The sequence below is a fragment of the Oncorhynchus nerka genome, linkage group LG27 (assembly GCF_034236695.1).
Source record: "Oncorhynchus nerka isolate Pitt River linkage group LG27, Oner_Uvic_2.0, whole genome shotgun sequence".
In the NCBI taxonomy this organism is placed as follows: Eukaryota; Metazoa; Chordata; class Actinopteri; order Salmoniformes; family Salmonidae; genus Oncorhynchus; species Oncorhynchus nerka.
The window spans coordinates 58,357,763-58,384,533 of record NC_088422.1 but is presented as its reverse complement, the minus strand read 5'-3'; the positions used below and the strand labels follow the sequence as shown (position 1 = coordinate 58,384,533).

The window sequence follows — 26,771 nt, the reverse complement described above, 5'->3', positions numbered from 1 at the left end:
GATCAGAGACCGGACTGTTCCATGTTTGGTTCTGGAAAATAAAACCTTCCCTCTCTTTTTTTTTTAAAGAAAGGAGGAGGACTGGTTAAATACAGAATAAATAGAAAACAGAGAGGGGTAGTTAGGAGGCCCGTGTGGTTTGTCCTCTAACCTACCCTCCTTTACCCGCTCTTCACCCCTTCTAGTATTATCATGCACCAGCATGATACTTTTGTGTGTGTGTGTGTGTGTGTGGGGTGGGGTGGGGGGGTCACAGAGGGTAGAAGGTTAAGAGGTCTCTCTTCTCTTCTCTCCTTTCTCTTCCCTTTCTCCTCCCCGTATGACGAGTGGTCCATTTGAAAAGCAATAGCACAGTGCCCGGCGTTGCCGAGGGCGTCCACGTGGGAGGTGGAAGAGGAGGGGTAGAGTGGGAGGTGGAAGAGGAAGGGGGTTCCCCTCCGTTGGTTCCCCTCCGTTGGCCCCCCCTTTTTCCTCCCTCCGCGTGTGTGTTTGGTATGGCTGGCCCTCAGACAGAGCAGTGGTATAACGGTAGAGGTGGTGGAGCTCCTCTTGACTGAAGCATTCGTTTCCCTCCTCCTTCTGCGGACCCAGAGGGGGTGGAGAGAAAGGAGGGAAGGGGTAGGCTGTGCGCACCGGCCCCAGGCACAGTGAGACCTGCTGGGCTAGAGATGGGTGCAGGAGCAGGCTCTTTTATCTGGATGTATAGAGGATTTTCTGGATCTACTGCTTTGCGTATTTCTCTGGAACTTTCTCAGATCTCTCGCTCCCTCTAACTTTTTCTTTCTTTCTTTCTTTCTTTCTTTCTTTCTTTCTTTCTTTCTTTCTTTCTTTTTTTCTTTCTTGCTTTCTTTCCTCAAAACCCTCTCACATTTGATCTCTCTCTCTCTCCACCTCTCTACTCTACTCGACCTATCTATCCTCTCTTTCTGTGGATCTCTTCTTGGTTAGTTGTCTTCCTCGGTCCCCAGTCCTGTTTCTTCCTCTGGCTCTGATGGATTCTGTCTGGGCCTGGCTAGCCGTTGGTCCTCCCACTCCTACCTAATACAGGTGTGTGTGTGAGAGGGAGGAAGAGGAGGATAAGGAAGAGAGAGGAGGAAGATGAATGTGCTGCTGTGTCGCTGGGAGCAGAACAACGTCACCATGAAGCTGGTAAATATGTCCAGGTCGTCCCAGTGGTCAGTCTGGGTGGGCTTCGTTTTGAGGTTTTAAGGTGGCAAAAGTAGTTATGAACAGGTATTGTGTCAGAAGGAGATCTCCTTCTGAGGATTGTATTTTTGACCGCATTTGCCAGAGATACTGTTCACTGCATTGTATGCATGCTCTTGTTGCCTCAAATCCCGAAAGAAGAACACTTCTATTGTATTTCAAAGCTCCAAAAAGAAAGGACCCTGCGACTGCTGTAAAAGGAAAAACACTGTTGAACGACGCTCCTCTCTTTTCCCTCCACTCGATTCCAGCCGTTCCACACCCCCAGAACAGCTCTGCTCTGTCCCTCCGACGCTGATCTTGTGTTCGCTTGTGGTTGGAAGACACGTGTCTCTTCACCAGCCCTCAGCGTTCACTGTGGCGTCCGAGTGCACCAGGCTAGACCGTCTGTGTCTGTGGGGAAAGTGCTGAAGACACGTGTGTTTTCCCCCTCGCTCTAGCGACGCTTCGACGTCTGTACGGAAAGTCCAGACAGGCTTGGTGAGGTATTAGCCACCAGGGGTTGAAGAGTGTTGAGCGCGAGACTCTGAGAGAGCATGTGTGTTTTGTTTTCTTCTGAATTATTCGTGGAAATAGACAGACAGAGTGACAACAGAGAGGCAGGCGGGAGGGCGGGCGGGCGGGCAAGTAGACAGACAGGCACGTAGCCAGATGGGCGGACGGACATACGGACAGGCAGGATGGTTCTGCGTTACCTCTCTGTGTTTGACGTCATACGGTGCTGACTAGTTTAATAATAATAGTGAACGGGATCTGATGAGACACGGTATCGGTCAGGTACAGAGAAGTCCTATGGTGTGAGCTGATGGAAAATAGATCTTCATATTCAGGGAATTACGTGATACCTTATGCCGCGTCGAAGGAAAGCGGAATTACATTTGCTGTTACGAGTGACACACGGACTCTTCCCAGGTTAACAGACTTGAAAGGAAGGGCAGAATCTCTCTTCCCTCCCTTTCTCCCGCATTTGTCTTCCCCTCGGTACTCATCCCCCGGTTATTATCTCAACTCCCATGAGTGACTAGTCAGACAGACAGACACAGTCAGCAAGTCAGTCAGTCATAGGTAGAGCAGGCAGTTTATTGCTGGTCTGGGGAGGAGAGATGATAAACCTGTTTAATTATGGACCACTGCCTTCACGCAGCGTGACTGACAGAAGACCCACAGAGTGCAGGGGTCAGGCCTGTGTGTTTCTCTCTCTCTCTCTCTCTCTCTCTGAGTGTGTGTGTGTGTGTGTGTGTGTGTGTGTGTGTGTGTGTGTGTGTGTGTGTGTGTGTGTGTGTGTGCGCGCGCGTGTGTGTGCACAATGTTCTTTCTTTTTATGATGTGTAGTCAGTGTCCACCACCTACTTCATCCTGATAAAGGACTCTTGATTATTTACTGATATGACCTTTTCTGAACAAATTATGGACATATGGAACATGCAACATCAATCACAATGGAATATTCACACCAGCACACAAGCAGTCCAGCGGTGTCTTATTGACATTCTGGGGATGAGAGAGAAGGAAGGGGGGCAGGGCGAAGGATAGAAGGAAGGAGGCAGGGCGAAGGATAGAAGGAAGGGGGGCAGGGGCGAAGGATAGAAGGAAGGGGGCAGGGCGAAGGATAGAAGGGAAGGAAGGGGCAGGGCGAAGGATAGAAGGAAGGAGGCAGGGCGAAGGATAGAAGGAAGGGGGCAGGGCGAAGGATAGAAGGAAAGGGGGCAGGGCGAAGGATAGAAGGAAGGAGGCAGGGCGAAGGATAGAAGGAAGGAGGCAGGGCGAAGGATAGAAGGAAGGAGGCAGGGCGAAGGATAGAAGGAAGGGGGGCAGGGCGAAGGATAGAAGGAAAGGGGGCAGGGCGAAGGATAGAAGGAAGGAGGCAGGGCGAAGGATAGAAGGAAGGGGGCAGGGCGAAGGATAGAAGGAAGGATAGAAGGAAAGGGGGCAGGGCGAAGGATAGAAGGAAGGAGGCAGGGCGAAGGATAGAAGAAGGAAGGGGGCAGGGCGAAGGATAGAAGGAAAGGGGGCAGGGCGAAGAATAGAAGGAAGGAGGCAGGGCGAAGGATAGAAGGAAGGGGGCAGGGCGAAGGATAGAAGGAAAGGGGGCAGGGCGAAGGATAGAAGGAAGGAGGCAGGGCGAAGGATAGGAAGGAAAGGGGGCAGGGCGAAGGATAGAAGGAAAGGGGGCAGGGCGAAGGATAGAAGGAAGGAGGCAGGGCGAAGGATAGAAGGAAGGGGGCAGGGCGAAGGATAGAAGGAAGGGGGCAGGGCGAAGGATATGGAAGGGGAAGGAGGATAAAGTGGAGGCAGGGCGAAGGATAGAAGGAAGGGGGCAGGGCAAAGGATAGGAGGAAAGGGGGCAGGGCGAAGGATAGAAGGAAGGGGGGCAGGGCGAAGGATAGAAGGAAGGGGAGCAGGGCGAAGGATAGAAGGAAAGGGGGCAGGGCGAAGGATAGAAGGAAGGGGGGCAGGGCGAAGGATAGAAGGAGGGAGGCAGGGCGAAGGATAGAAGGAGGGAGGACACGTATAGGGATGAAGGGAAGCTTTTCTCTTTCTCAATGATGTAGTCGAAGAGATTTTGAGAAGTGTGTGTGTGCGTACGCGTGAGAGAAAGCGAGAGAGGCAAGATGGACAGCACGAGGGAGATGGGTGTGAGTGTGTGCGCGAGTGGGTGCACACGCTTACGGGCAGGCATCTCTGTGTGTGTGTGTAGTGTGTGATAAAGTGCACGCTAATTAGCCGTGTATTGTTTGTGCTGCTCAGACCAGACCGCTGTCTGTATTGGTTTGAGTGGAGGAGGAGGGGCTCGTGTGTTTAAGATGGCGCTCTGTGCCAAAGAAGGAGGGGTCACACTGTCATTAGCCGCTAACACACTGGGCCTCGACAGCCACGCTGCTGCCACCAAGTCCGCACAATAGCGACAGGCACGCGCTCACTTTGGCATGCACACACGCAAGCGCTCGCTCGCACGCACAGTCACACACACTCTTGCACGCACAGTCACACACACGCAAGCGCTCGCACGCACAGTCACACACACTCTTGCACGCACCCCATATTTTCTGTCGGTCTTTCCACGTCACACCTAGGCCCATATGTTTACCATCAGGGTAGAGAGTACACTACAGAAGTACACCATCTCAACCTGTGTCATTGGGGGTTGGAAAAGAATGAGATGAAGAGGAGATGAAGATGAGATGAGAGGGGGGTGGATGGATGGAGGAAGAAAAGGGGTGGGGGAAGCGGAGTGGGGGGCGGGTGTATCCGTTATGGCTTCCAGGCATTTCCAACCACAGCTCTTTCAAGCTCAGACATGAAGCTCAGGTCATTTAGAGTGGGCCTGATATCGTTCTGTAACTATACTGCGAGCTGCGAGTGGCCAAAACCACTTAAAAGAGCTGTGTTTGTGTGTGTGTGTCCACCACAGACTGCAGAGAGAGAACGTGCAGTTTAGGAAGCCCTCCTCAGCCCTAAACCACTGCGCTACAGAGACCGGGAGATCTAGATCTCTGCCCTGGTCTGTGGTGGTGGGTGGGGGTGGGGGGAGCTTCTCAAAGAGTTGAACAGCTGTGCTTATAGATAGACCTCCCCATCTGCCTATTTTATAAGCTGAATACATTCTCTCTCTCTCTCTCTCTTTCTGTCTCTCTCTCTTTCTGTCTCTCTCTCTTTCTGTCTCTCTCTCTTTCTGTCTCTCTCTCTTTCTGTCTCTCTCTCTTTCTGTCTCTCTCCCCCTCCTTTTAATTGTGTTCATTACCCATGTATTCCTATGATGAGTTGTGACAGGTGTTGAGGGGTCACTGTAGTCCAGCAGCAGTTAGATAGCCAGCCCCCCTCTCCCCCTCCAACAAATTGTTGTCATATCATGCAGCGGATGAATATTGATTTCCCATAAGCCATCTGTTTGTGAAGGTATTCACTCATTGGCTGAAACCAATGAGAGGACTGGGTTCAGGGTCTGGCCTGTCACTCAAATATTTTTCTTTATTGTACTTTCTAGTGAGTGTGTGTTTCTGTTTTGGGGTGGAGGTGACATCATCCAAATAGGACCAAAGTGTGTGTGCGTGTCTGTGTGGGTGTGTAGCAGGGGGAAAAAACACTTCCACGGGCCACTCTGTGATAGTGGTAAGCGATTTACTCTAAACACTGCTGTTGCACCTCCTCCTTTCCTGGGTCCTCCCCTTCAGATGGGCATTGGGTAGCGTAGGATGGCCATCCATCATTCTCCCATCAGCCATCTGGTGCCTACCCTGGCGTGGGCAGTAAGTGTTGCCACGTGTTATCGCCAGCCCCAGCCGTATGGATGCTGAGAGGACAGAATTGGTTTAAAGGTGAGGGGTGAGGTAGCATGTTAGGCTATGACTGGGAAGTGGAGGTGTGTGTGTGTGTGTGTGTGTACAGTACACTATACCGTTGATATGACCCTTTACAATGTAGAAACACTCGTAACACGCACACTCGTGCTTTTCAGATTCACTGCCAAAGGCAACAAGTGATAGTTTAAAGGACAGCGAACTTTCTCTCTGTAAAGAAACAAAGACATCATATGGCTTGGAGCTGAAAGATGGGAAATATGGGGTCATGGGGTCATGACTTTGCCCTTTTCTACCGCTGTCTCCGGGTTCTCCAATGTTCTCCAGACCTCACCTGAACACGTGTGTGTGTGTGTGTGTGTTATTTATGGACAGTGCCAGGTGTGGAGGGTGTAAGAGGACAGCTAATGGGCTGTTACGAGGCATTTGCTTGTTACTCTGTTACCTCTGACACGGCCATTCATCTTGTTTACACTGTCCGCCTGGGGGCCGCCTGGGGAAGGGGACTATTGAGCTGGGATGGGAGGGTTATGAGTCAGGGCGTTGGGAAGAGGGGAGGGCGGGGGTTAGAGATAGAAGGGGGCATTGGAGAGAAGAGTTGACTCAGTGATTGAGTGAGAGATTCAGAAAGAGAAAGAGAAAGAGAGAGAGAGAGTTGAAAAGGAGAGGGAGTTTGAGACAGTTCACGTCGGGAGGAGAGCAGAGACGGTGCGCGACAGAGTGGAGAGAGGTATAAAATGGGAAGTTTGTAAACAGAGTGGGTAGTAGAGAGAGGGAGAGAGAGAGAGAGAGAGAGAGAGAGAGAGAGAGAGAGAGAGAGAGAGAGAGAGAGAGAGGCATGAGAAGGAAAGAAGATAGTCGTCAGACAGACATCCTGGCTACCTTTACCACCTCGTCTACGTGACAGAGCGCCGTTATAACGTGCGCTCATCGATAGTCCTGTCTTTTTGGGGGAGTTTTCTGGACAAACAGCCTCTACCCCCACCTGAGGGGCCTGGATGGCGGTGTGTGGGGGACACACACCCAGCCACTTCTCCTGTGGGCACTTTAAAACGGTAAGGGCCTCGGAAGGGGCTTGCTGAGAGGTGGTTACGATCAGGGAGAAAGAGAGACGGTGAATGTAGAAAAGAGAAAAACATGAAAAATAGATCATGCATTAGAAGTGGGAAAAGTGGAAAAAGGAGGGAGGGAGAAGGGATGAATGGAACAGGGAAGATGAGAGGAACAAGGGGAAAGAGAAGAGAGAGACCAGGCACTGATGGTAACATCCTAGTGTGCGAGAGAGGAACGATAAAGAGAGGGAAAGGAAAAGAGAGCGGAATGGAGGTATAGAAAGTGAAGAAGAGGGGTCAACCCAAAATAGCTGGTCTGGGGTTGAGCCAGGTCTCTGAGCCCTTATAGAGGAAGTTGTATGTATTTATGGGGGCAGGCAGGTAGAATGCTGTGTGTACAGTAATACAATAATACAGCAGAATAACAATATTAAAATGTACGTGTGGGGCCTCATGAGTGGCGCAGCGGTCTAAGGCAGTGCTTGAGGCATCACGACAGACCCGGGTTTGATCCCAGGCTGTGTCGCAGCCGGCCCCGACCGGGAGACCCATGAGGCGGCGCACAATTGGCCCAGCGTCGGCCGGGATGTCCTTCTTGCTCTCTAGCGACTCCTTGTGGCGGGCCGGGCGCATGCACGCTGACTTCGGTCGTCCAGCTGTACGGTGTTTCCTCCGACACATTGGCGCATCTGTGTTCCGGGTTAAGTGAGCAGTGTGTCAAGAAGCAGTGCGCCTTGTCAGGGTTGTGTTTCGGAGGACGCATGGCTCTCGACCTTTGCCTCTCCTGAGTCTGTACAGGAGTTGCAACGATGGGACAAGACTGTAACTACCAATTGGGGAGAAAAAGGGGTGTATGTATGTGCGTGTGTTAGCATATGTTTGCGAATGATGTGTGTGTGTGTCTCTTCGCAGTCCGCGATGTTCCATTAGGTGTAGTTTTATCCGTTTCTTAAATCTGATTTTACTGCTTGACTTAGTTACATGATGTGGAATAGAGTTCCATGTAGTCATGGCTCTATGTAAACTCAGCACAAAAAGAAGCGTCCCTTTTTCAGGACCCTGTCTTTCAAAGATAATTTGTAAAAATCCAACTAGCTTCACAGATCTTCATTGTAAAGGGTTTAAACGCTGTTTCCCATGCTTGTTCAATGAACCATAAACAAATAATGAACATCACATGTGGAACGGTCATCAAGACACTAACAGCTTACAGACGGTAGGCAATTAAGGTCACAGTTATGAAAACCTAGGACACTAAAGAGGCCTTTCTACTGACTGAAAAACACCAAAAGAAAGATGCCCAGGGTAGCCTAAGGTAGCCTAGTGGTTAGAGCGTTGGGCCAGTAACTGAATGACAGTGAGAGGACTGAGTTTCTTTTTATTTGCTGAGTTTATTACTGCGTTTCCCGTAGTTTTTTTCTGGTCTTAAAGACACTGTGACGAGACCTCTGACGGCATGTCTTGCGGGCTATGTATGAGTGTCTGAGCTGTGCGCTAGTCGCTTAAACAGAACGCTTGGTGATTTCAACATGTCAATACCTCTCACGAAGACAAGCAGTAATGCAGTCAATTTGGGACGAGGTTGAGAGGAAAAGGTGTGCGTGAATGCCTACACACCACGGAGACTCAAGGATGTCACAGGCTCAATTGAGCGAACTCGGGGGCGCTGTGCTTGCAAAAATCACACAAGTCACAGAATTTTGTCAAGTCGTCTGTACAGTTGTTCTGTTATGCGCCTGAGAATGGAGACCCCACTTCAGGAGCGCGAAAGTAAATGATTGAAATGCAGCCTACCATTTCACCTCCTCCAAAGTGTAATCACAGCAGAGTGTGGGTTTGGTATTTTCTGCGTCCATTGCTATGCCATTAGAAAATTGAACAGAGTTTGACTTCCAGGCACGCTCACTGTTTGTGGCATCTCGTGAGTCCTGGGGGTTTTCTTAACCTGGTTCTCTTTCACTCCACTAGATTAGGATATAATGGTGTGTTAAGTGTTGTGCTGTTTTAGGCTTCCTTGTGACTGCTTGGAGAACCCTAATGGTTGACAGGTTATTAGTGTATGTGGGTTGGAAAGCACATGTTTTTTTTAGTGTAGGAACCATGATCCTGAATAGACTCAAAGTGCTGTTATTGCTCTTTGGTTGTACTGTGTGTTTGTGGCCAGGGCTGCTCTTTGGATGAGATCCCTGCGGTGTGTGTGTGTGTGTGTGTGTGTGTGTGTGTGTGTGTGTGCGTGTGCGTGTGTGCGTGCGCGCGTGTGTGTGTGTGTAGCATGCAAGTCAAAGGATGCATGGCAAACAAAGTGAAAGATGAAAGGATAAGTTAATGAAAAATTGTGGCTCCTGTTTTTATTTTCAACCCCTTCTCTTTACACGTGCATGCATGTACACACACACACACACACACACACACACACACACACACACACACGCGCGCGCACACACCTGTTTAGCATTCCCCACTTCAATCAGTATGCAATGAGTAGCTGTGACATCTCTGAGAGTATGCCTTTGACATCAAAGCATCCACTCCAATCACCATTTCTTCCCTTCCTGAAAATCCCTACCAACACAAGTAAAGGGCATGTCAGTGTGATGAGCTGCCTGTCCTCTCCCTCTCTCTCTACCTCCCCAGCCCATGACCCAGCGCTGTAGGGGAAGGCCTGTGTGCGTCATGCCCTCTGCGGGGCATCATATGCTGGATTGATGAGTCGGCATGCCTGGGTGGTGTGTGGAGACTGGGTGTGAGGCATGTTTGTGCGAAATGGCTAAGGCATGCAGTGGGAGAGAGACAGTTGTGTGTGGCCTAAGGGCGTGTGTGTGTGTGTGTGTGTGTGTGTGTGTGTGTGTGTGTGTGTGTGTGTGTGTGTGTGTGTGTGTTCATAGAACATTGTGTGACCCATTTTAAACGAGACGTCACGCTCATTCACACGGCTTTAACCCTTTCGAGGACACACCGACAGACACACACACAGAACCAAACACACACACACACACACACAGGGGTCTTGTAAAGGGTGCAGTGAGTGGTCAGAGACTGTGTCTCTGTTCCCAGCCACTCAGTGTCATGTTGCATTCCCTTGAGGAGGGGAATGTCCCTCTTACCAATTTACAGCTCCCCAAAAAAGAACCCCAATCCGGGGATGAGAGGGTGGGATTACTGGGAATTTTCGGGACTGATGCTGATGTGGGATTTCCCCCCTTGAAAGAATCAATGATTAGCGTGTAACAAACACACCACTGATGAAATAGGAAATCATCTCATCTCTTTTTCCCCTATTTGCCATTGTAGGTCCATGTCTTCCCCGCTGACTTTATTTACAAACTCAACACTAAAATGGGTTATTCTACTATTACGAAGAACACATATTAGTTTAGGGGGTTGGGATGCTGTCAGTGCGGTTGGTGCCTATAGTTGGCGAAGTTAAGGAATAATCAGATATGTTCTGGAAGAGAGGGGCTTTTCCCTGTGATGTGGAGAAGTCCCAGAGTGGCTGACAGCGCCGTCAGACACGGATCAAAGGCATCTTCTGGTGTGTCAAGTGCTGTTTTGGGCTTCTTTGCTAATGGGGTGATAACCCTAATAGTTGACAGGTTATTAGTGTAAGTGGGTTGGACAGCACAGGCCTTTTAATGTGTGGTGCTCTGGTTTTAGTGAGCAGGATTTCTCCGGAACTTACACTATAGAGTTTTGAAAGTATGATTCTCTCCCTCATCATTTTTCCTCCCTCTGTGTCCCCTATTCTCAGCGCCCTGTACGGCTTCATATACCCTCGGGGTATGTTTGGATCTGAAGTCAGAGGTCCTATGGGTTGTTATTGTTCCTGTTCAATAAGCCATGACATCCAGTGAGCCGCTGTATCCTTTCACCTTTGGTGTCAATCGTTGATTGGTGTCAATAATGAAAATACATTATTTTGGTTTTTTTCAAACTTATTTTCTACGCCTTGTGCTGACCGGGTTGATATTCCCCAGATACAGTGTGTTACAGCATTTCATCCCCATAGAGAATTAACACATATTACCAGCTTTACTTTCAAGTCAAGGGCTATTGGTCTAACATTGGATTTTACCATACCGATGGGGGGGGGGGGTCGTTCAACTAGGCCTATGTTTCTTCTCCAATAGCAATGACGAGCCTAGATGAGCTCCTGAGCATGGCTCTGGATAGGTTGAATCCACCATACTGCCCCTCCTCCCTTTAAACCTGCCCCCTCCCACCCTCAGGGGGTCTCCGACTGGTTCCTGTTCTGCTCCAATGATTGACAGCTTCTCATTTTACCTGCTTTTTAATTACACCCGAACCCCTCATTTCACCTGCTGCAGAAAACTGCTTCAAAGCACACCCACATTCCTTTTCTTACTGCAACCCCCGGCGTTTTGAGAGAGTGTTATCTTTTGCTTAAAGGCTTGGTTAGCGCTGTCTGAGCCATGTTATAGCTGTGCGTGTGTGTGTGTGTGTGTGCGTGCGTGTGCGTGCGTGTGTGAGAATGAGAGGGAGAGAGAGAGAGAGGAGAGAGAGAGAGAGAGAGAGAGAGAGAGAGAGAGGGAGAGAGAGAGAGAGGGAGAGAGAGAGAGAGAGAGAGAGAGAGAGAGAGAGAGAGAGAGGGAGAGAGAGAGAGAGAGAGAGAGAGAGAGAGAGAGAGAGAGAGAGAGAGAGAGAGAGAGAGAGAGAGAGAGAGAGAGAGAGAGAGAGAGAGAGAGAGAGAGAGAGAGAGAGAGAGAGAGAGAGAGAGAGAGAGAGAGAGAGAGAGAGGGGAGAGAGAGAGAGAGAGAGAGAGAGAGAGAGAGAGAGGGAGAGAGAGAGAGAGAGAGAGGGAGAGAGCATGTGGAGCCGACATAAAACAGTCCTTGAACCTTGCTCTTCGTGTGTATGTTTGAAATGAAGCGTTCAGAGCAGTGATTCATATGATGAGTAACACTGAATAGGCCCCAGGTCTATTTACCTTTAAAAACACAGAGAACCGGGGTCACATTGTGTGTACGTGTGCATGTGCGCGTGTGTGATGCTTAATTCAGCTGTTTGAAATACTGAAGTGATGGCAGCAGAAAAACATTGCTCAGATTCATCGGGATGCCTCAGACAAAAAACGTCAGACTTAATTTGGTGTCTCCAGAATTGTATTTACAATTTGCCTTGAGATTTTGAACTTGTTTCTACAACTTTCCACATGAAACACACTATACAGAAACATTTTCTGAATCTATTTCAGCATTCCTTTCCCTACCAAATTGCTGTTATTTCTAATTAGGCAAGACTGTGTCCTTACTTCAGTGCTTTTGTTTGGTACCAACATTTTCCATCTCAATTTGAGATGGTATCTCTCTCTCCGTCCATTTGCGTATTTCTCTCCCTCTGCTCTTGCTTGGGTTTTCTTTTTACCCAAATGCATCCCTCACCGGCCTTCAACCCGGGAGAGGCAAGCAGCCTTGGGGAGAGAGAGAGAGCAGGAGATAGAGTTGTCTGCAACAACCAATTACAAACGAAACTATTCAGATTATTCAGACGCCTAATTCAACCCCCCCCTCACCCTCTACCCCTCCCTCGCACACTTTGAAGGGTCTTTTCTGTCCCCGAGTTCGGGATGTCAGCGCCTCATTGAGACCGTCTGCTGTCGCTGCTGCGCTATCCGAGCACAAAGGTCCCAATTTCAATACCACGCGGATATATGCCAGCTCAGCGCCCCCAACGAAAGAAGAGGGGGTGCACGGGTCCTATTCAACCATGCTGTTATTTAAAAAAAAAAAAAGAGTCGTAAACGTGTTTAATTTGAGTAATTTGTCTTTTTATTTATTTATTTAAGTGTTATGGGATTTTAAACACTCGCACCGACTTCTAAAAAGCGGAGGCGCAAGAGTTGTGTTTCGCTTTTGATATTAGCGGTTCCCTGGGCGTCTAATAAACGGACGCTGATGTTTTGCGTCCTGAACAGATCTATACGGACTGGGCCAACCACTACCTAGCCAAGTCAGGACACAAGCGACTTATCAAGGACCTGCAAACAGACGTCGCAGACGGAGTGCTGCTTGCGGAGATCATACAGGTTATCGGTAAGGGCTACACTTTATTTGCCATCTCTTCTCTTGATGCCATGTTATTACTGTTTCTTCTAATGAGTTCAGTTGATGGACTAGACTTCTCATGCAGACACCGTGTTTATACATCTTTGAAGTTGTATCCCTATGTATACTAATGTATAATTGTACAGTAATCGCCATAATGGTATATGCTACTGCTGATGAACTGTCCTCATAAAAGTATTAATTTCAAACAAAAAAACATTATTAACGTATTATCAAGAAGTTAGTATTCTCCACAATTGAGTTAGGAAAATCGCTCAGTTTAACGCTGAAATATTTGACAGTGGAGCAGTCAGAGAGAAGTTTGACTGAGGGAAGTTTTGTAAGGTAATGTCATTATGCGCCCCCCTCTCCTTAGTCCTGTAATTTCCCCACTTCACAAGCTGCCCTGTCATATTTGAAAGAGGACAGAGGGGGGAGACAGTGCCCTGAGGTTACAGCACTGTCACATCAGCTGGCCAATGACGTCACTCCTCTGCTTCCCACAGTTCTATAGAACTGTATTGTATTTCTTTGTATACAAAACACTGCCTCAAATCGAAGAACATGTACAGAACATCATACAATACTAATGAAGAGCACACATAGAATTAGGAATAAGAATCATTTAGTACAGAACACATCATAGTCCCACGTCATGCAACATTTGTGTAGACCAGCGTCTTCTTCGTAGAATTCAGACTAGCATCTGGAGTAGTAGAGAACAAGGAAAACCTCATCATTATGAAAAATGAATTCCGCACATTCTCTCACTACTTCTCTGAAAGTCAGAGTAGTCTTTAGAGCGGAAGATGGATCTTTTGGGGATTTTTGTCGCGTCAACGGCCGGATGGGTGGGTTTTTGGAGACACTGAGTCCTCTGTTCTCTTCCTCTTTGTCTTTCGATGCTCAGATTGAATCTTTGTAGTCACTGGACAGTGAGCATCATCAAGGATGCACGTTGTCGTAAGCATGGGTCTTTGATGACCTGTTATGACACAAACTGTGTTGTCTTCCGTCCCCCTGATATAGTAGGACCCCCCCCCCCCCCCCCAGAGAGAGCACGATTTCTCACCATCAGCAGTCTATGTATCCCTAGGGGACAGTGTAGGGTTAGAAACAGTGGCACGTGCTATTGTAAACATGCACGCAAGCAAGCGCACACACACTGACATGCACAAGTTGGTGAGGTAAAGCAGAGGCGGTGTTCATTGCAAAGGTCGTCTACAGCTGACTCATTGACTAAGTCTGTCTGGCTATGTCGCTGTGCTGTTTTTGACACTGTCGCCCCCCTCCCCCCCACACAGCTGACTACTGCTATCCTGGTGTCATGTAACTGAGCTCTATCCCTCTACCAATCCCCAATATGAGTGTCCCATTCACCAGTTCATTCATATTTTCCTTCCCCCCTCTCTATGTAGATGGGGGGGAATATCACACCAGACCATTGCTACTGAAATCTGACCATGCAGCTTAGTGGGTGTGAAGCAGGGGGACAGTGACACAGAGTCAGAGACCCCGCTGGGATCAGTAGCACATTATTTTGGTAGGAGACAACAGGGGGGACCGAATGACAGATACTGGTGGGGTTTAGAGTAGTCATAATATATACGGAAAATGCAAACGCAACGTGCAAAAATGTCTACGATTTGACTGAGTTACAGTTCATATGAGGAAATCAGTCAATTAAAATAAATTCATTAGGCCCTAATCTATGGATTTCACATGACTGGGAATACAGATATGCATCTGTTGGTCACAGATACCTTTAACAAAAAAAATGGGCCTCACTATGGGCCTCGGGATCTTGTCAAGGTATCTCTGTGCAATTAAATTGCCATCGATAAAATGCAATTGTTGTCCTTGTCCTTAGCTTATGCCTGCCCATACCATAACCCCACCGCCACAATGGTTGACATCAGCAAACCGCTCACCCATACAATGCCATACACGTGGTCTTCACTTGTGAGGCCGGTTGGACGTACTGCCAAATGATCTAAAACGACATATGAGGTGGCAGAGGTAGAGAAATGAACATTCAATTCTCTGGCAACAGCTCTGGTGGACATTCCTGTGACATTGTGTTGTGTGACAAAACTGCACATGTAGAGTAGCCTTTTATTGTCCCCAGCACAAGGGGCACCTGTGAAATGATCAAGCTGTTTAATCAGCTTCTTGATACGCTACACCTGTCAGGCGGACGCATTACCTTGGCAAAGCTAAACACATTTATTTGCACAACATTTGAGAGAAATAATCTCTGTGTGCTCATGGAAAATGTCTGGGATATTTTATTTCAGCTCACGAAACATGGGATCACTTTACAAGTTGTGTTTATGTTTTGGTTCTGTGTACATTCCACAGGGTGTGTTTATGTGCAAGCGCGTGTGTGTTTGTGAGAGTGTTTATCCACCTGACACAAAGTTTGGACCCACTGGGATGACCCTTTATTTTCCTGCAGTAGGTGGTAGTCAGGTTCCTGTGGCGGAGATGCCCAGTGGGCCCCACCTGGCTGTAGTGTTGAAAGAGGACAATCTTGTCTCAGCTGCTGTGGGCTGGGCCTCTAAAGGACGGGAGGGATCCACACACACACCCCTTCTCCCAGCCAACTCTGCGTGGCCCCTAGTGGCCCCACGCACATTGGCTATAACTAGATTGGGTTTCATCTCTCAGAAGAAAGAGGAGGCAGTGACCCTCTCTACCCAGTCACAGGCCTGCTCTCCTCACTCACCCTCTCTGGCACTGAGTAGGAACATCCTGGAGTAAGAACCAGGGATACCACTAAGAACACATTTTTTCTCTCTCTCTCTCTCTCTCTCTTTCTCTCTCTCTCTCTCTCTCTCTCTCTCTCTCTCTCTCTCTCTCTCTCTCTCTCTCTCTCTCTCTCTCTCTCAGCCAATGAGAAGATTGAAGACATCAATGGCTGCCCTAAGAGTCGTTCTCAGATGGTGAGTGACCTTCATAGGGTTTCCTTCTATTGGTTTGTGTGTTTGGCAGTATAACGTTATAATCCTTATGTGTGTGTGTGTTTGCTTGTTTGTATGGGTGAGTGTGTGAAGTAAAAAGTTGCTTTTGATGTCCACCCTCGTCTGTGTTTGTGTGTTGACTCCTACGTGCGTGTGTACTTGAGCGTGTATAAGCTGTGCGTACATACAGGGCCTTATTTAAGCAGGAAATTAGAATTTAGCTCTGTCTCAGAAGACATTGGTCCAATTGAATGGTTATGGCTATTACTCCTGTTATTTTTAAATGTGTGGCTTTGCGGTCAGTCTTTGTAAAAAGGTCTGGCCCATAGACAGGCCATTGGCTCTCACTTTGAAGCACCAGAGACTGAGGTTTGGTGTCTGGAAGAGAACCAAGCTCGCTTCATCACATTACTACTAGAAATAAAAACTCCACTTATGTTATCTAAGGGGACAAAATCCAGACGGAGATTTCAAGTTACGATGACAATAAAATCGTTAGCAGGGCGATGTTGTAATGGCTGTGGCCACTGTATAAGGATTCCCTTTGGGAGAGGGCTTTGGCAAGCATACTCTTTTCCCAGGCAAAGGCGTAGTTCTACTGTATATTCCTTTCTGTGTCTATTGTGGTTTGTTGTGGCAGTTTAACATTAGAACACATGAGTGTGAGAGAGAGAGAGAGAGAGTGTATCTGTGTCTGCGTTTCTATACGCGTTTATTAGGGGTGGTCGATTGTTTGGTTGATAGGCTGTTGGTCGACCAAGATTTTTTTAGTCGAGCTGTAGCAAATATATATGCCTTCGGAAAGCATTCAGAGCCCATGTACCCCCTTTTTCTCCCCAATTTCATGGTATCCAATTGTTAGTAGTTACTATCTCGTCTCATCGCGACAACTCCCTTACGGGCTCGGGAGAGACGAAGGTCGAAAGCCATGCGTCCTCCGAAACTGCTTCTTAATACAGCGCATCCAACCCGGAAGCCAGCCTCACCAATGTGTCGGAGGAAACACCGTGCCCCTAGCGACCTGGTCAGCGTGCCCGGCCCGCCACAGGAGTCGCTAGTGCGCGATGAGACAAGGATTTCCCTACCGGCCAAACCCTCCCTAACCCGGATGACGCTAGGCCAATTGTGCGTCGCCCCATGGACCTCCCGGTCTCGGCCGGCTGCGACAGAGCCTGGGCTCGAACCCAGAGTCTTTGGTGGCACAGCCTTAGACCATTGCGCCACCCGGGAGGCCCCTTTTCCCACATTTTGTTACGTTACAGCCTTATTCTAAAATGTATTAAGTATTTTTTTCCCTCATCAATCTACACACATTAACCTATAATGATAAAGTGAAAACAGGTTTTTAGACATTTTTGCAAATGTATTAAAAATAAAAAACAGAAATACCTTATTTACATAAGTATTCAGACCCTTTGCTACGAGACTGGAAATTGAGCTCAGGTGCATCCTGTTTCCATTGATCATCCTTGAGATTGGAGATTGGGTTGATTAGAGTCCACCTGTGGTAAATTAAATTGATTGTACATGATTTGAAAAGGCACACACCTGTCCCACAGTTAACAGTGCATGTCAGCGCAAAAACCAAGCCATGAGGTCGAAGGAATTGTCCGTAGAGCTCCGAGACAGGATTGTGTTGAGGCGCAGATCTGGGGAAGAGTACCAAAACATTTTTGCAGCATTGAAGGTCCCCAAGAACACAGTGGCCTCCATCATTCTTAAATGGAAGATGTTTGGAAACACCAACATGCTTCCTAGAGCTGGCCGCCCGGCCAAACTGAGCAATTGGGGGAGAAGGGCCTTTGTCAGGGAGGTGAATAAGAACCTGATGGTCACTCTGACAGAGCTCCAGAGTTCCTCTTTGGAGATGGGAGAACCTTCCAGAAGGACAACTATCTCTGCAGCACTCCACCAATCAGGACTTTATGGTAGAGTGGCCAGACGAAAGCCACAGCCCGCTTGGAGTTTGCCAAAAGGCACCTAAAGATTCTCAGACCATGAGAAACATCATTCTCTGGTCTGATGAAACCAAGATTGAACTCTTTGGCCTGAATGCCAAGCATCACATCTGGAGGAAACCTGGCACCATCCTTACGGTGAAGCATGGTGGTAGCAGCATCATGCTGTGGGGATGTTTTTAAGCAGCAGGGACTGAGAGATGAGTCAGAATCGTGGCAAAGATGAACAGAGCAAAGTACAGAGAGATCCTTGATGAAAACCTGCTCCAGAGCACGCAGGACCTCAGACTTTGGTGAAGTTTCACCTTCCAACAAGACAATGACCATAAGCAGGAGTGGCTTCGGGACAATTCTCTGAATGTCCTTGAGTGGCCCAGCCAGAGCCTGAGCTTGAACCCGATCGAACATCTCTGGAGAGACCTGAGAATAGCTGTGCAGCAACGCTCCCCATCCAACATTACAGAGCTTGAGACTATCTGCAGAGAAGAATGGGAGAAACTCCCAAATGCATGCGGCTATAATTGCTGACAAAGGTGCTTCAACAAAGTACTGAGTAAAGGGTCCGAATACTTATGTAAATGTGATATTTCAGTTTTTTTTAAATAGCAAAAAATTCATCAAATTTGCTTTGTCATTATGGGGTATAGTGTGTAGATTGATGAGGATTTCTTTTTTTTAGAATAAGGCTGTAACGTAACAAAATTAGGAAAAAGTCAAGGCGTGAATACACTGTATAAATGTGCCCATTTTGGGATCTGATATTATTTCTGATTGGCTTAAAGCACCACCACTAATGATCTCACAGTAATCCGTTGAGAATGTTCCTCAATGTATTTGAAAAATCTTTCCAGCTCTCTCCCTTTCGATAACCAGTCACCGTGAAAGGGACAAATGTCACGCTCAGTGGAAACGTCATAAAATAGGCCTCTACCTGATTACTTCTAATCAGCGCTTGACTTGGACTGAAGCAGGTTCTGGTCCTCATTTTGGGTGCTGGTACTGTTTATATTTAGGTGCAGGAGCTCCACATGACTTTTGAGCTAATATTCTCTAAGTGGAACAGGAGCTCAAGTAGAAGAAAAGTTGAGGTGCCGGTACTCAGTTCCGGTGAGCTCCTTGCCCAAGTCAAGCAATGCTTCTTAGCCCTTGCGCAAATAGCCAACAGCTGTGTCTGTCCCGAGCACCACTCTGAGGGCCCAGAATATTTTATACCACGTTGCACCGCAAGCTTCCGCGTTGATACAATGTTTTAAGTTCGTTGCAGACAGGCCGTGCATATCCAATGTGATTTATAGGATACTTTTTTTGTTTATCAGGATATTTTCTACCTGCAGGCTGCAATGTTTTTCTTTGTTGGTTTTACGTGGGCTCTTTTTGACATAGTCGGTAATGGCAATAGAAGTCCCTTTTTAGGTTTGTACCATTTTCAGTCAGATTTGGATAGAATTTTGATGAATCACATGACAATGATTTTGAGACACGAAGACGTTATTAGAAATGAAATGAAACTGTCCCGCGAACATGTGTATATAAAAACCATAATTGGCACGCAGATTGGTTGCAATGGTCATGTAAATTGACATTCCACATGAGAAAGGTTGCCGACTCCTCGTGTAGCCTATTACCGGCAACTTAAGCAGAGCAATGGCAGAATCTGGCTCCCCCTTGAGTCATTTGTGTGTTATTTCATCAAACAGTGAACTTAAAGCGTCAAACAAGCTCAGTGCATATCATTGATTTTATTAAAACACACAGAGTGTGTCGATATACACCTTTTAAAAATGTTGATCAATCGATTGACAACGATCGATTGACAACTTTCGGTCGGCTAAGATTTCATTTGTCGGGACCGCCCTACATTTATAGTACTCACATCTTAGCTTGAAACCGGGCTGAAAGGCAAGCGTTTCCGGAATGCTATCTGTTGTTTCACTTACTGGTTGTTCTGATACAAATCGGAACATATTTTCACTGCACTTGTCACACTCCAAACAATAAACACATCTTGGAGTTAGACATTTTGTCAGTGCTTATACATTTGACCTTACATTTGCACATTTCGTATTCAATCATACTGCTTGTGATTTCAGTTTTTTTTTTTTTTTTACTGCAATAGGAAACTAGCCGGTATCCCTCCTCTGAATGTGGAGGGTTGTAAATTGGGCCAGTGTGCCAGTTGAAGGCTAATTTAGGCTGCTAGCCAGACCGCGCCCCCCCACCACCACCACCACCACACACACACACACACACACACACACACACACACACACACACACACACACACACACACACACACACACACACACACACACACACACACACACACGCACCCCTTGTACCGCTAGTCCCTCCCAGGCTCATACCCTTGCCACCCAGGACATAACCGTTGCTTTCGCAGTGACATGCTGTCATTGGGGTAGTGGTGACACAGAGGTGCTAAAACCACACAGGACGCTCCCCCTACTGCAACCCCACTCACATATCCCCTGAAGTGCTTTAGGTCTGTCAGAGGCCTACTTCTTGCTTTGGAGGGATACAGTTGTGTTTCACACACACACACACTGTTCTGTTGTTCGGGTATATGTATTGGTGTGTATTGTTTAATTGCTGTGTGTGTCATGTTTCTGGGTCACAATGTTTTATTTCCAACTTCCTGTTTCGCCCTCAGTTTGGCTCGAGTTCCCGAGAGATCTGCTTCTCTCCTTTGCTGGGAACAAACGTTACTACTAGCTCCATACAGGTCGAAACCAATTCAGACCCGTCTTCCCAAGTAGGCCTCTCTGACTGGGGGATGATGAAAACGAGGCCTTACGAGGCTTCATAAGCCCTCGGAGAACGTCAAATGGCGTTTGCTCCTTTGCATCAAGGCATTGTCCGTTCTCAACTTCAACCCGTGTCTCACCTTCAGGTGTCACTCACGGCCATGGCGGCTGTAAGCCTGACCAGCCAGCGTTTGACTTAAGTGAAATTATGTTATTTACAGCGTCAAGTTATCACGACTGACGCTCCTTCCATGTCCCCAACGGTTCAGTACTAAGGCCATGGTCGTTCATAGGTTATATAACTATATACTATATTCACGTAGTATATGATCATCTAGATTGTATTGATGGATAATGTGAGTCCCCAGAGATGAATAGGGGAAGCAGGATACTGTCTGAAGTTAGTGTGTAGTCAGGTGTGTGACAGCTAGGGGGATTCCTTCCTTCTGACAACGTGTGTGTATGTGTGCGTGTGTGTGTGTGTGTGTGTGCCTGCGTGCGTGCGTTCCAGCGTACATGTGTGTGCACACGTGTCTGTGTGTGAGTGTGGCAAGGCTTCACAGGCAAGGATATTGCTGCCAGTAAGATTGCACCTAAATCAACCATTTATCGGGTCATCAAGAACTTCAAGGAGAGCGGTTACATTTTTGTGAAGCTGGCTTCAGGGCGCCCAAGAAAGTATCCGGAAAAAAGCTTGTCTGGAGAAGACAAGGTGAGCGCTACCATCAGTCTTGTGTCATTCCAACAGTAAAGCCTCCTCAGACCATTCATGTGTGGGGTTGCTTCTCAGCCAAGGGAGTGGGCTCACTCACAATTTTGCCTAAGAACACAGCCATGAATAAAGAATGGTACCAACACATCCTCCGAGAGCAACTTCTCCCAACCATCCAGGAACAGTTTGGTGACGAAAATGCCTTTTCCAGCATGATGGAGCACCTTGCCATAAGGACAAAGTGACAACTAAGTGGCTCGGGGAACAAAACATCGATATTTTGGGTCCATGGCCAGGAAACTCCCCAAACCTTAATCCCATTGAGAACTTGTGATCAATCCTCACGAGGCGGGTGGACAAACAAAAACCCACAAACTCTGACAAACTCCAAGCATTCATTATGCAAGAATGGGCTGCCATCAGTCAGGATGTGGCCCAGAAGTTAATTGACAGCATGCTAAGGCGGATTCAGAGGTCTTGAAAAAGAAGGCTCACCAATGCAAATATTGACTCTTTGCATCAACTTCATGTAATTGTCAATAGCCTTTGACACAATAGCCTTTGACACTTATGAAATGCTTGTGATTATACTTCAGTATTCAACAGTAACATCTGACAAAAATATCTAAAGACACTGAAGCAAGCCGCAAACTTTGTGGGAAATTGATATTTGTGTCGTTCTCAAAACGTTTGGCCACGACTGTATGTTAAAGTTGTGTTATTGCGTTCTGTTGACCGACTACAGGGTTGCCGCCTCTCTAAAACCCACAATGTAAGGGTACCGTGAAGCGAGAGAGTTATGTACGGGGTTAGTATCACCTTGGTTCACAGGTGAGGTGGTCTCAGTGAAACTGTCTTGAGAGTGTGAAAGGCGGGAGGAGAAACAGACAGGCGCCGACTCAGTCATGCCACAAGCCAGGATTCCTTAAGACATAAACAAAGCTTCTTCCGGTGAGGGGGCGTACACACACACACACACACACACACACACACACACACACACACACACACACACACACACACACACACACACACACACACACACACACACACACACACACACACACACACACACACACAAACAATAGATTCTCTGTGGTGTAAAAAAAAGTGTTTGTTCATAGGGCAGTTGCAGGGCCGGCCCTACTGTGCTGCTGGCTGGCTGAGACCCAGCATGTGATGACAGCCTTAGAGAGAGGTGTGTGTGTGTCTGAGAGAGAGGCCCAGTACAATAGAACAGTGGTTAGTGTGATACTGTATTTGCTGTGTTCATGCCATCAAGACAGGTTCCAGAGACCTTTCTAGGTAAGAGGAAACTCTACGGACATGTTAGAATTGTATCTTGGTTTTGAAAGTTGTATTTTGCTATGACGACGGTTGGTATTCTGTATTATTTTGTAATAATAATGGTCATTTTTTTAGGCAGTGTAATTTCTCATTGTTGTCGATTTAATTATCTAATTATTGTTGCTTCCCAAGGTGGCCATATAACTGGGCCTGTTTCTAAAAAAATGTGGGATTGCAAGTTATTCAGTTGCAGTGTAATTTGAGTACTGCTTCTGTCCAGTGTTCAATCTACCTGCAGGGTTAGATTATCTGTGGCTGTGACATGTCTGTGACACGTCTGTGACACGTCTGTGACATGTCTAGTGTGTGTTTAGTGTATAGGTTGGAGAGGGAGAGACTTACAGTTGAAGTCGGAAGTTTACATGCACCTTAGCCAAATACATTTAAACTCACAAATATATTTTTCACAATTCCTGACATTTAATCCTAGAAAAATTCCCTGTCTTAGATTAGGATCACCGCTTTATTTTAAGAATGTGAAATGTCAGAACAATAGTCGAGAGAATTTCTTATTTCAGCTTTTATTTATTTCATCACATTCCCAGTGGGTCAGAAGTTTACATACACTCAATTAGTATTTGGTAGCATTGCCTTTAAATTGTTTAACTTGGGTCAAACGTTTCGGCTAGGCTTCCACATGCTTCCCACAATAAGTTGGGTGAAGTTTGGCCCATTCCGTAACTGAGTCAGGTTTGTAGGCCTCCATGCTCGCACACGCTTTTTCAGTTCTGCCCACAAATGTTCTATAGGATTGAGGTCAGGGCTTTGTGATGCACCAAAGTACGTTCATCTCTAGGAGACAGAACTCGTCTCCTTCCTGAGTGGTATGACGGCTGCACACTCAACTTAGTGTATGTAAACTTCTGACCCACTGGAATTATGATACAGTGAAATAATCTGTCTGTAAATAATTGTTGGAAACATCACTTGTGTCATGCACAAAGTAGATGTCCTAACCGACTTGCCAAAACTATAGTTTGTTAAAAAGAAAATTGTGGAGTGGTTGAAAAGCGAGTTTTAATGACTCCAACGTAAGTGGATGTAAACTTCCGACTTCAACTGTATATACTCCATCACGGTTCCCTTGTGTTGTCCCCATGACGTCAAAGCTCGGCACAACACCTATTGACTCAGTGGCTTTATTACACTCTAATGAATTAACCAGACTGTGTTTACTCAAGGTTGATTAATCATGCACACCATTGATGAGAGGAGCACTGCCTGATCAGAACAGAGGAGAGAAAGGAGCGGAGAGCCCAGAAGAGAAGACGGGACAGGAGAGGATGAGGGGGAATACGAGAAATGTAGAAAAGGATAGAAGGACATGAGAGGATGAGGGGGAATACGAGAAATGTAGAAAAGGATAGAAGGACATGAGAGGAGGAGGGGAAGATAGGAGTGGGAAAAGTGGACAAGTGCGAGAGGAGGAGTGGCAGATAGGCGGTTGTGTTTAAAGTAGAGAACTCCTTGTCAAAGCACCTGTGTCTCCCTCGTTCGATTTTCTATTCCAACAGTTGGATGATTTCTCACTTTTCTCGCACTACACTGGAATACCCAAAGTTGAAATTCTGAATCGATCCCCCGTTTGAATACAGATTAAACATGTTTTCTAAAATGCATGAGTACTGATCTCTCAGCAGGTGTTTTTATTTAGCCAGAAGCGTCTTATCTTTACCCCCTCAGTACCAGGGGTATTTGGGTCAGGGGTGTATCATAGAAGGGGCCAGGGCAGTATTTTAGTAGTAGAGTGTGTGTGTGTGTGTGTGTGTGTGTGTGTGTGTGTGTGTGTGCGTGCGTGCGTGCGTGCGTGCGTGCGTGTGTGTGCGTGGGTGTGTGTGTGTGCGTGCGTGTGTGTGTGTGTGTGCGTGCGCGCGCATGAGTACCTGTACCTGTATGGGTGCGGGTATATCACAAGGAAGATGGTGACATTTAAGAGGAGGGGTATCTTAGTCAAGCTAGGGTCTGGGCGGTATTTCAGGGTGGCTGGCGGGTAGTTCAGTGAGGCGATGGAGGCATTTGGGTCTGGGGTATTTAAAAAGAAAGGGCATTTTAGTGAATGGGGGATATTTTAACTTGTAGCGAGCAGAGCCTGGGCTAAATTCCTCCTGGTTCTCAGTCTGTGTGCTCCCTGACCCTTCCAGCATGTGTCACCCTATAACAGCTGTTCTGGGGTCAGCGAGTCACAGAGATGACAGAGGGGCCAGACTGCCGTTACAGCTCACTCGCTGATCTGGAGTCTGCTTCCGTTTCGTCATATGACGTCACTGACAGGCCTGATCTAGAATCATAGGGCTAGAAGGAGGATGTTGCTATTAATGTATTGAATAGGTCATGTTATTTTAGTTAGTTTCCTATAAAGTACTATGTTATTTTCCTAAATGGAAACTCTGAACTCTGCTCAGTTGGAACCCAATCCACACTAATAGAAGGTAATTGTGATTGCTTCTATTTCAGTTCAGCTGTTTATGTATTCTAGATCTGCTTATAGCATCGTTTGTGTACAGTTTGCAGGGACAATGTTCAACCTGTTTTCAGAGTGGTTTGTAGTAAGTGCTTTGGTGGAAAATGTACTAATGAAGTGTATTACTAGGGTGTGTGCTAGCTGTTACCGATGGCGGTGATTCAATATGCCTCGGTATATAGCGTAAGACAGATTCCGTTTTGATGAAGGTTCCCTGGTTGAACAGTCTAAGAGTATAGTCCCAATGGCCGCTCCTCAACAGCATGAGCAGTGAAAGTGACAGCTGGCTGTGGCGTAAGAATCAATTGGTATATTGCTTAGTCACTCCCTGTTTGTTCACCTGAACCTCACCGTTGACAACCTTTGTTCTCCCATAATTTTTTAAAATTGATGATGTCATTCGATTACTCCATTTGATTTGGTTCACCTGGTGATGACATGTGCAGCCAATGGGCCGTATTGAAATAGGGCCACCTGACCCGAAGCTAATTCTGTCTACCAATCATATCGCCTTGGCTGTCGATTGCTGACAGCTCAGCACAGCTGGGTCGGTGTGGTTCCATTGGCTGGTATCTTAGTAACAGGGTCAAAGTAGAACGCTTCGTCGTCTAAGGTACTCCAGGAGTGGTGTACGTCTGGCTTATTTGTATACTGCTTTGACTAGGCTATGTCATTAAACGATCCACTCACCTTACTCAGGTCGGCACTCTGCGAAGTCAACCCCTGTAAACATGCCACTAAGTAGGCTGCTGATATCTGCTTACGTGCGTTGTGCGATGAGTTGAGTTCATTCTGAATGTAAACTCAGAAGCACACCCGTTCTAAGTTCTCTGTGTCGCTCTCTTCTTCTCCTCCAGATTGGGAACATTGATGCCTGCCTCAGTTTCCTGGTAGCCAAAGGAGTCAACATACAGGGCCTGTCTGCAGAAGGTAAACACTCACACTCACCAGTCACACACACCTGCTGAGACTACTTTGACTAACTGTAGTGGCTAGAATATTGTGTAGTGAGCTTGTAGCTTACTTTCCTGTCTGTATCTCTCTCTCTCTCTCTCTCTCTCTCTCTCTCTCTCTCTCCTTCTTCCTTCCTCTTCCTCTCTCCCTCTTTCTCTCTCTCTCTCTCTCTCTCTCTCTCTCTCTCTCTCTCTCCTTCTTCCTTCCTCTTCCTCTCTCCCTCTTTCTCTCTCTCTCGCTCTCTCTCTCTCACTCTGTCCTTCTTCCTTCCTCTTCCTCTCTCCCTCTTTCTCTCTCTCTCTCTCTCTCTCTCTCTCTCTCTCTCTCTCTCTTTCTCTCACTCTCTCCTTCTTCTTTCATCTCTCTCTCTCTCTCCCTGTCTGTTTGTTTACCTCTCCCCCCTGCTCTCCTTACGCAGAGATCCGCAATGGGAATCTGAAGGCCATTCTGGGCCTCTTCTTCAGCCTGTCTCGCTACAAGCAGCAGCAGGCCCACCGCCAGCACTCCCAGCCCCCCCTTAAGTCCCAGTCCCAGAGCCCTCATCCTCCCCTGAGCCAGCAGACCAGCGCCCCTGCCCAGCTCAGCAGCCAGCCTGCCCCCCATACGCATGAGACTCCGGCCCCCACAACACAAGCAGCCCAGAAAACAGCACAGGTCGAGATGCAGTCCAGGTAAGCCTGTTGGATCACTGGGAGATGTAGTTCATAATACTTTGAATTGTAGATGTCTTCCCTCTTTCCCTCTTGTTGATGTCATCAATGTTCAATTCATCGTCTCTGTCTGATTTCCTCTCTCTTTCCAGGTGTCTTAGCTCCAGTTGTCTGCAAATGTAAAATGATCCTTTCTTTCTCTCTCTTGTCTTCCATATCGCTCTCCTTCTCTTTCTTTCTCTCTCTCTCCTCTAGGGATGGTTCTCAGAGTAAACTGCTCAGGTTTTCCCTTGGTCAGAAAAAGTCCTCTAGGTCAGCTCCTTTTCTCTCCCTCTTTCTCGCTCGC

At 47.3% G+C, this 26,771-nt stretch overlaps 1 pseudogene; it reads left to right on the top strand.

Annotated features, from left to right (window-relative positions):
• LOC115112045 (neuron navigator 2-like) overlaps positions 1 to 26,771 on the top strand; it is a 134,859-nt pseudogene that overhangs the window by 16,227 nt on the left and 91,861 nt on the right.